Genomic DNA, 8,092 nt, shown 5'->3' on the forward strand with positions numbered 1-8,092 from the left:
AGACAAAGCAACCTTAAGCAAAAAGAACAAATTGGTGGGCATCAATTTACCAGACTTCAAGCTATACTACAAGGTTATAGTAACCAAAACAGCCTGGTAATGGCAGAAGAACAGAGACATAGACCAATGGATAAGAACAGAGAACCTAGATATAAAACCATCTTCATATTGCCATCTGATCTTTGACAAAGCAGACAAAAGCATACACTGGGAAGAGGAATCACTTTTCAATAAATGGTGCTGGAAAAATTGGATAGCCACATATAGAAGACTGAGAGAGGATCTGTACCTCTCACCACTCATGAAAATTAATTCAGGTTGGATAACAGACTTAAACCTAAGGCATGATACTATAAGAATTCTAGAAGAAAATGTTGGAAAACCTCTTATAGACATCAGCCTAAGTAAAGAATTTATGAAGAAGACCCCAAAAGTAATCACAGCAATAACAAAAATAAATAAATGGGACTTGATCAAATTAAAAAGCTTCTGCACAGCTAAGGAAACAATCATTAGAGCGAATGGACAACTTACAGAATGGGAGAAAATATTTGCATGCTATATATCCAATAAGGGGCTGAAAACTAGAACCTACAAAGAACTCAAGCAAATTAACAAGAAAAAACCAAACAACCCCATTAAAAAGTGGGCAAAAGACATGAATAGAAACTTTTTAAAAGATAGACTAATGGCCAACAAACCTAAAAAATGCTCAACATCTCTAATCATCAGGGAAATGTAAATCAAAACCACGATGAGTTATCACTTAACTCCAGTGAGAATGACTTTTATCAAAAAGTCCCAAAACAACAATTGCTGGCATGGATGTGGAGAGATAAGAACACTCATACACTGTTAGTGGGACTGCAAACTATTACAACCTCTACAGAAAGTAGTATGGAACGACCTCAAAGAACTAAAAGTAGACCTACCTTTTGATCCAGCAATCCCACTACTGGGTATTTACCCAAAGGAAAAGAAGACATTTTATAAAAAAGACACTGCACTCGAATGTTTATAGCAGCACAATTCATAATAGCAAAGATGTGGAAATAACTCAAGTTCCCATCAATACATGAATGGATTAATAAAATGTGGTATATGTATACCATGGAGTACTACTCAGCCATAAAAAAATTGTGAACAAATACCTCTTGTATTAACCTGGATGGAGCTGGAGACCATTATTCTAAGTGAAGTATCCCAAGAATGGAAAACAAAGACCACATGTACTTACTGTTAAATTGGAACCAATCGGTCAACATTTATGAGCCCATAAGGAAATAACATTAATCTGAAATCAAGTAGGAGGGGATGGGTAGATTCACACCAACCGGTGCAGCACACGCTATCTGCGTGATGGACACCCTTATAATTTTGACTGAAATGGTACAAAAGCAAGGTATGTAACCAAAACATCTGTACCCCATAATATTCTGAAATAAAAATTTAAAAAAGACATTTTATGTTCCTAGTGGATATGAAAGATTAGGAACTATGGCTGTTGAAGTCAGTTTTTCAATCACATGAAAAATGTAGCCAACTCTTCTTAGGAAGAAGCTCCATATATTTCCTTCTTCAGTTATTCTTTTTTTATTTCAAAATATTAAGGGGGTACAAATGCTTTTGTTATGTGGATACCTTTTATAATGCTTAAGTTAGTGCTATTAATGTGTCCAGCATTATTCTTATGTTACAAGAATCATTATTTTATTATTGCCCTTCTGTTTAGCCATACTTTGGGGGTATGTTGGCTGGTAATAAATTCTTTTATCTTTCCTTTATTTGAAAACAAAAAAGAAAAAGAAAGGAGACCTTGCTTTAATACAGTGGTTCTAAAAGAGTGAAATATTTTGTTGTTCTTGAATTATAGTGTAAGTTTATTAGATTGATAATACAAATCCCAGACAGGGAGACAGTATGGGTAATTATATGGTGCCAAGGTTCAAAGGAGGTAAAAAGCAAAGGCAAGAATGGTAGTCAATAGGGCTGGTTGTAAATACTACGGTTTTCTTCTTAGAAGGCAGGTGGTGAGACTACATTTCCCCACCCCTTTGAAGTTAGGGATGATGACCCATAAAATGTGAGCAGAAATTTGTCACAATTTGCCATGTTTCCTTCCTTCTGCTTGTGGAGGCCTTGGAAGCACATAGTGAAATGGAACCTTGTTGACTTGGTCCCTGAAAGCCTGGGATCAACAGAACTCCTCTCTGACCCTTGTTGGACATGTCTATGAAATACACCTTTGGTGGGTCATGCTGCTGAAATCTTGGGGTTGTTTGTAACCATAGTACAACTTAATAGCTTCTGACTGATACAACAGGTTAAGGTCTTCTTGGGAAAAAATAGGCTGATGTAATATTTCGGATCAGATTTTATAAGGTTACATTTCACTTAATGGGATTTGAAATATAAAGCTTTTTGGGATAGTGATTTTGTTGAAATCAACTTGATGATATAGAACATCCTGTTTACTCATTAAATACTTGACTTAAGAATGCTTCAAAAGTGATCTGTAAACTTCATTATATAAATACCAGAGAAACAGCAAACATTTTCTGTAATATTTAAGGTACACAATTGTAGAAAAATGTTAGCAAATTTCTTTTACTAGCAGCTTTTAAATGAGATATAATTTTCAGCATTTTAGATGTAGTTTTTAGTAAAAGTAAATTACATTTCATTCTTTTTTTTTTTTCTTTCTTCGTGAAACTGTTCCTCCTTCCCCACAGGGATTTTGTGTGACTTTTCTTAGAACCTCCTCCTTCTTAATGGTATTGAAATATCTGGAATTAATACCAGAGGAGCCTATTTCTCCTTTCGTTTCCTCAGTTATGCTTTGAAAATTCTATGATTACCATAGTTAAATTGCAGTATCAATATATTTTCTAACAGTGCCAAGATATACTGTGGATACCATGTATCCTCTGCTCCAGTATACCGTAATGTGAGAAAATAGGTTATGAGTCTATTTTACAATAGAGCAGGAGGTTCAAAGCTTGGTAAGGAAACAGGATGGGGTAATAGTTCACAAATGCCAGACTTTGTCCTGGCTGTATCAGAACCCTCTGGGAAACTTGTTGAAAACATAGGTTCCTGGGTTTCACTCCAGTTTCCCTGAATCAAAACATCCAGAGAAAGGACTTGGAAATCTGTATTTTTATCAGTCTCTCTAGGTAATTCTGGTAGACAGCTGGGGCCATCTCAGCAAAGGTCATAGACAACCATCCAGAGACAACCCACAGAGCAGAGTGTCATCCCTGTCCTTCATCTGCCACGGGAATATGTGCATTTTCCTCTGTGCCCACAAGCCACTGTGGGAAGTTAGAGGTGGTGAGACCCTTTGAGGGGAGAAAAAGCTCTGATAGGGAGTTTGAACTTTGAGTTAGCTAAATATTTACTCGAAGGAGACTGTTTCAAAATTGATAAAACTGAGGTACTTTTAACTGGCAAGTTTAATTTTTTTTTCCTGTTGGTGAGAATAAAGGCTCAAGAACAAGGTGAGATCAGTTATAGAGAATAGATATGTTTTTTTTTTTCTTTGCACAACAGAAACATGGTATGTACAATGCATCTGTCTCTCTATTATTTAAGTTACCTAGCATTTGCAAAATTTATTTGACATTGGATGGTTTTTCAAGTAAAATTTATTAAAATTCTGTGGAAACCACTGTTCCCTGGAAAATATTTTGGGAAATGTTGCCCCAGATTATTTTGTTGCTTCTGTGTGTGTGTGTGTGTGTGTGTGTTCAATGTATATTTACACAATCTTACAAAGCATTGTCATGCAAAATTGTTGGCTTTCTCAAATGTCAAACCGAAAGCATTGACTCTTAGGTAGCTGATATGTGGAGTATGATGCCATGTTGACTGGAAGACTGTAGTTCTGGAAACGGAGATGTAGGAGTGAACAAATGTGGAATGGAAGGTTCAGTGTCTTAGTTTGGATTCCTTCCACAGTGGATTCCAAAACTGAGATAAGGATTTGAATGCAAGCAGTTTATATGGGAGGTGGCCCCAGGAAGTATGATGAAAGAATGAGATGGTGAGATGGGGTGTGGGGGAATCAATAACCACTCTGGGCATGAGGGCTCAATGTCTTTGGTATCCTCCAAGAAAATATGTGAAACATGACTCAGAACTACCATTTTGATGGGAGAAGCTGGTTATTTATCCTTCACTGGTTGAAGGTTACTCCTGGGCTCATTGTTTGGCACTTCTGGCCTGTGCTGTGCCTGGTCTGAGCATGCCCTTGGACAGAGAGACACAGTGCTTGAGGGTGGAATCTGTTGGTACGTGTGTGAACTGTTTCCGGAAGACTTCTATGGTGGGCCAAAGCGATGTGAGAGGATTATTGACTGCATCTGCCATTCCCAGGTTAATTCCCATATTTTAAGGTCACTGTTTGTGCTCCTCTTGGGCAAAAGCTACTGCTTATGCTCTGGGGCTGTGCTATGAGCTAGAACTGCCTATTTTGACTCTATGTGATCAGTAGTAGCATGTAATGCATTTTTAAAGGCCTTGTCTTAGAAACAAATTCTGGAGACATCTATTCATCTTGCTTTACAGGAAAAAAAAATGATGTTTGATAAAATCTGACCCATAAGTGGTTTAAAGTTTGAATATAGGATGAAGTGTAGATAGGGCTTTTCATGGCCAAGTCAGTGCTTGAGAGTCCTTGGGATGAGAACCCATCACTGGTGACCTGTGTGAACGTGTCTCAGTCAAATCTAGTTTATCATGCTTAAGCAATCTGACAGGCCATCATGGCAATGAAACTAAAATTAACTGAAAAAGTAGTTGACTTATTTTAACAGACATTTATTGAGTTCTTATTGTGTCTAATATAATAATAAAAGAGCATACTGAGGGTAATTTTAAAAGTGGAATCATAGTACTGTAGAGCTGATGGGAATTATGCGATATTCATGGTAAATGTGTTTAATGTAATGGTTAGGAACATAGGCTTAGGGACCAGATTGCCTGGGTCCAAATCCTGGTTCCCTTGCTTTCAAGACTGCCTTGGGCAAGTTACTTAACATTTCTGTGTCTTTGTTTATTCTATATAATAGTACCTCATAACATTTTAAGGATTAAGTCAATGAATATATGTAAAGCTCATATCTAGCACATGGTAATCAATAGGTAAGTTTTATCCATTAGCTAGCTGTCTTGGTTTAGAGATGAAGGAACTCCAGCCCAGAGATGCTTGGTGGTCTTCCCAAGGTAATGCCTTAAACTTGTAGCAGAGTTGAGAATGGAACTCGTGTTTTCTAATTTCTAGAGCAATTTGTTTTCATTAAAAGTTGCTGAATGGTGGCAGACAATCTCTATAGCTTAGACCTTTATTATTATTTAAGAGACAAAGAGGATAACATTTTGAGAGCAATTTTTAAAAATCATCAACATAGTATAAAGTAGCACATACAATCTATGAACATTAAATGTAGAAGGAATTAAAACTAATGTGTGGAAATCATCATGGGGTTGAGTTATTATAGAATTGTCCTGAAAGAGAACAGCCCTGAGCCTAGTGCTGTTAGGAAGCAATGGATTTGGCTGGGAATGTAAAAATGCGAAAGGCTTGCCTAGGAGGAAAAAGGGCACAGTAGTAGGAATGATCAGGTGTGCATGAAACATTAACTCCTGAGGAGATAGGCTTGATTGTGGGGGAATGAGTTACAAACTGGTACTGGTGGCTTGAGGTAAGATCTGGGCCCATGCATGTGTTTTGTTTTGCCTACACAGAGTTTCACAAAAATTTGAGTTGGCTACTTTATCAGTGAGTGTTCTTCAGAGAAACAAAACCAGTAGAATATATATGTGTGTATATATGAGTGTGTATATAGAGGGTGTGTACATAGAGTATATATAGAGAGAACATACATGTACATATACAAAGAGAGAGAGAGAGAGAGAGAGAGAGAGAGAAAGAGTGGTTTTAAGGAATTGACTCGTGATTGTAGGGGCTGGAAAGTTTGAAATCTGGAGGGCAAGTCAGCCCGCTGGAAATTCAGATGGGATTTCTGTTACAGTCTTGAGTCAGAATTTTTTATTCTTTCTTCTTTGGGAAACCTCTGTTTTTTGCTCTCAAGGCCCTCAACTGATTGGATGAGGCCTCCCTACATTTTGAGGATAATCTACTTTGCTTAAAGTCAACTAATTTTAAATGTTAACCACATCTACAAAATACCCTTACAATAACCTAGACTACTGTTTGACTAAACAACTGGCTACCGTAACCTAGCCAAGCTGATACTTACTATTAACCACCACTGCTACAAACAGTAAAAAACCTGTAGATTTTAAAAGGAAGATCCAGAATTCTGGCTTCTTTTAGAAAATGGAAAGGTCTGGCAACCCTGAACTTGCAAGTCCTTTGGATGAGGATTAGACTTCCGGATTGCCTCTCTGTCCACCCAGTCCAGGGGCATCTGGGCTTGTGTCCAAACCCCATAAGGGAATGGAGAAACCTGAGTTTGGTGAAAGAAGACAAGACCATTTGATGGAGAACATTAAAGTCTAAGTTCAGGAGAGACTCCTAGAATGTTACAGCTATAAGAAAAAAACTTACAGATCTTCTAGGTCAGCGATTTATCTGTGGAGGCTGCCAGGCAAGAAGGAAGGCGTAATGGTGAGAGTGGGAAGGATCTGGTTCCTTTCTATACTTTAATTGGAGTGGCTCTATTTTTAATCTATTTTATGTTTTGCCCTGCTTAAGCATTTGAAAAGAACCCTCCAAGACCAACATGGCCACTTTACAATGGAAGGAACAGAAGCCTGAGTTCTTAGTTTAGTTTTCATATGACCAGCTGTTTAGCCCATTTTCTGCTGCTATTACTGAATACCACAGACTGGATAACTTATAAAAAATAGAAGTTTATTTGGCTTACAGTTCTGGAGGCGGGAAAGTCCAAGGGCATGGCGCCAGCATCTGGTGAGGGCCTTTGTGCTGCATCATCCCATGGCAGTAGGGCAAGTGCATGTGCAAGACAGAGAGAGGATGGGGGCTGCACATCCTTTTATCAGGAGCTCACTCCCATGGTAACTAACCTACTCTGATAATGGCATTAATCCATTCATGAAGCAGAGCCCTCATAACCTCATCACCTTTTTAAGGTCCCACCTCTTACTACCATCACAATAGCAATTAAATTTCAACATGAGTTTTGGCAGAGATATTTAAACCATAGCACCAGCAACAGATAGCTTTTGAGCCGTCTCCAACTGGGGTATAGGAAAGATTCATCTAATGAGAAATAATTGAGGTGGTGAGAGACTGGGAGGCAGAGGAGCAGTGTAGAAGCCATGTTACTATCCATGCTGCAATACCTGTGGCCTTGACCAGATAGTGGATCTGAAAATACAGAAAGAGAATGAGTAATAATCGCAGACAGGCTGGGTATTGATAAGTAAGGAGTGGGCAGAGGCAAAAGTATCTCTGAGGTGTCAAGCCTGTGGACTAGAAAAATTGTGACACTTTTGACAGATATGGGAAATCTGGAAAAGGAGTCTATTTGAAGGGACCTTGATAACTTTAACATCATTTATTACATTTGGGGCTCACGTTTTTTATTTAACTGCACTTGACTGGCTTCATCCATCCTCTATTCATTTAAACAAATCAATATTTTATTTTTGCTCGAAGTATTTGCTCATAGCAGGTGCCAGAATAAACCTAGTATCTGATAGGAATGATTGAAAATTTGGTAATCTCATAAATATATAATTTTTACCTGTATTTTAGATTCTAAAAGACTTATATAAAGAGTCTTAAAGCTTTTAGATAAAAGATAGAGTTTTACAATGTAGCAAAATAAGCATATGTAATATTAAATGAATTAAATGCTTTTAAAGAAAATATGTGAAATAAATAATGCACTTTTAATCTCTGTGATGAATTCCCTAGAAATAGCTTTAATTGGCTCCAATATGACTGTATTTTTAATGTATGTAAATTATCAATAGCATAGTGCCCCAAAGTTAGCTATTTAATTTTAATATAATTTTTCCTCTTAATATTCTCTTAATTGAACTAATTAAGAAATGTACTCAATCTGAATTAAACTCTACTCAATCTCATCCTTAGGTA

The sequence above is a fragment of the Lemur catta genome, chromosome 11, assembly GCF_020740605.2.
Source record: "Lemur catta isolate mLemCat1 chromosome 11, mLemCat1.pri, whole genome shotgun sequence".
Lineage (NCBI taxonomy): Eukaryota > Metazoa > Chordata > Mammalia > Primates > Lemuridae > Lemur > Lemur catta.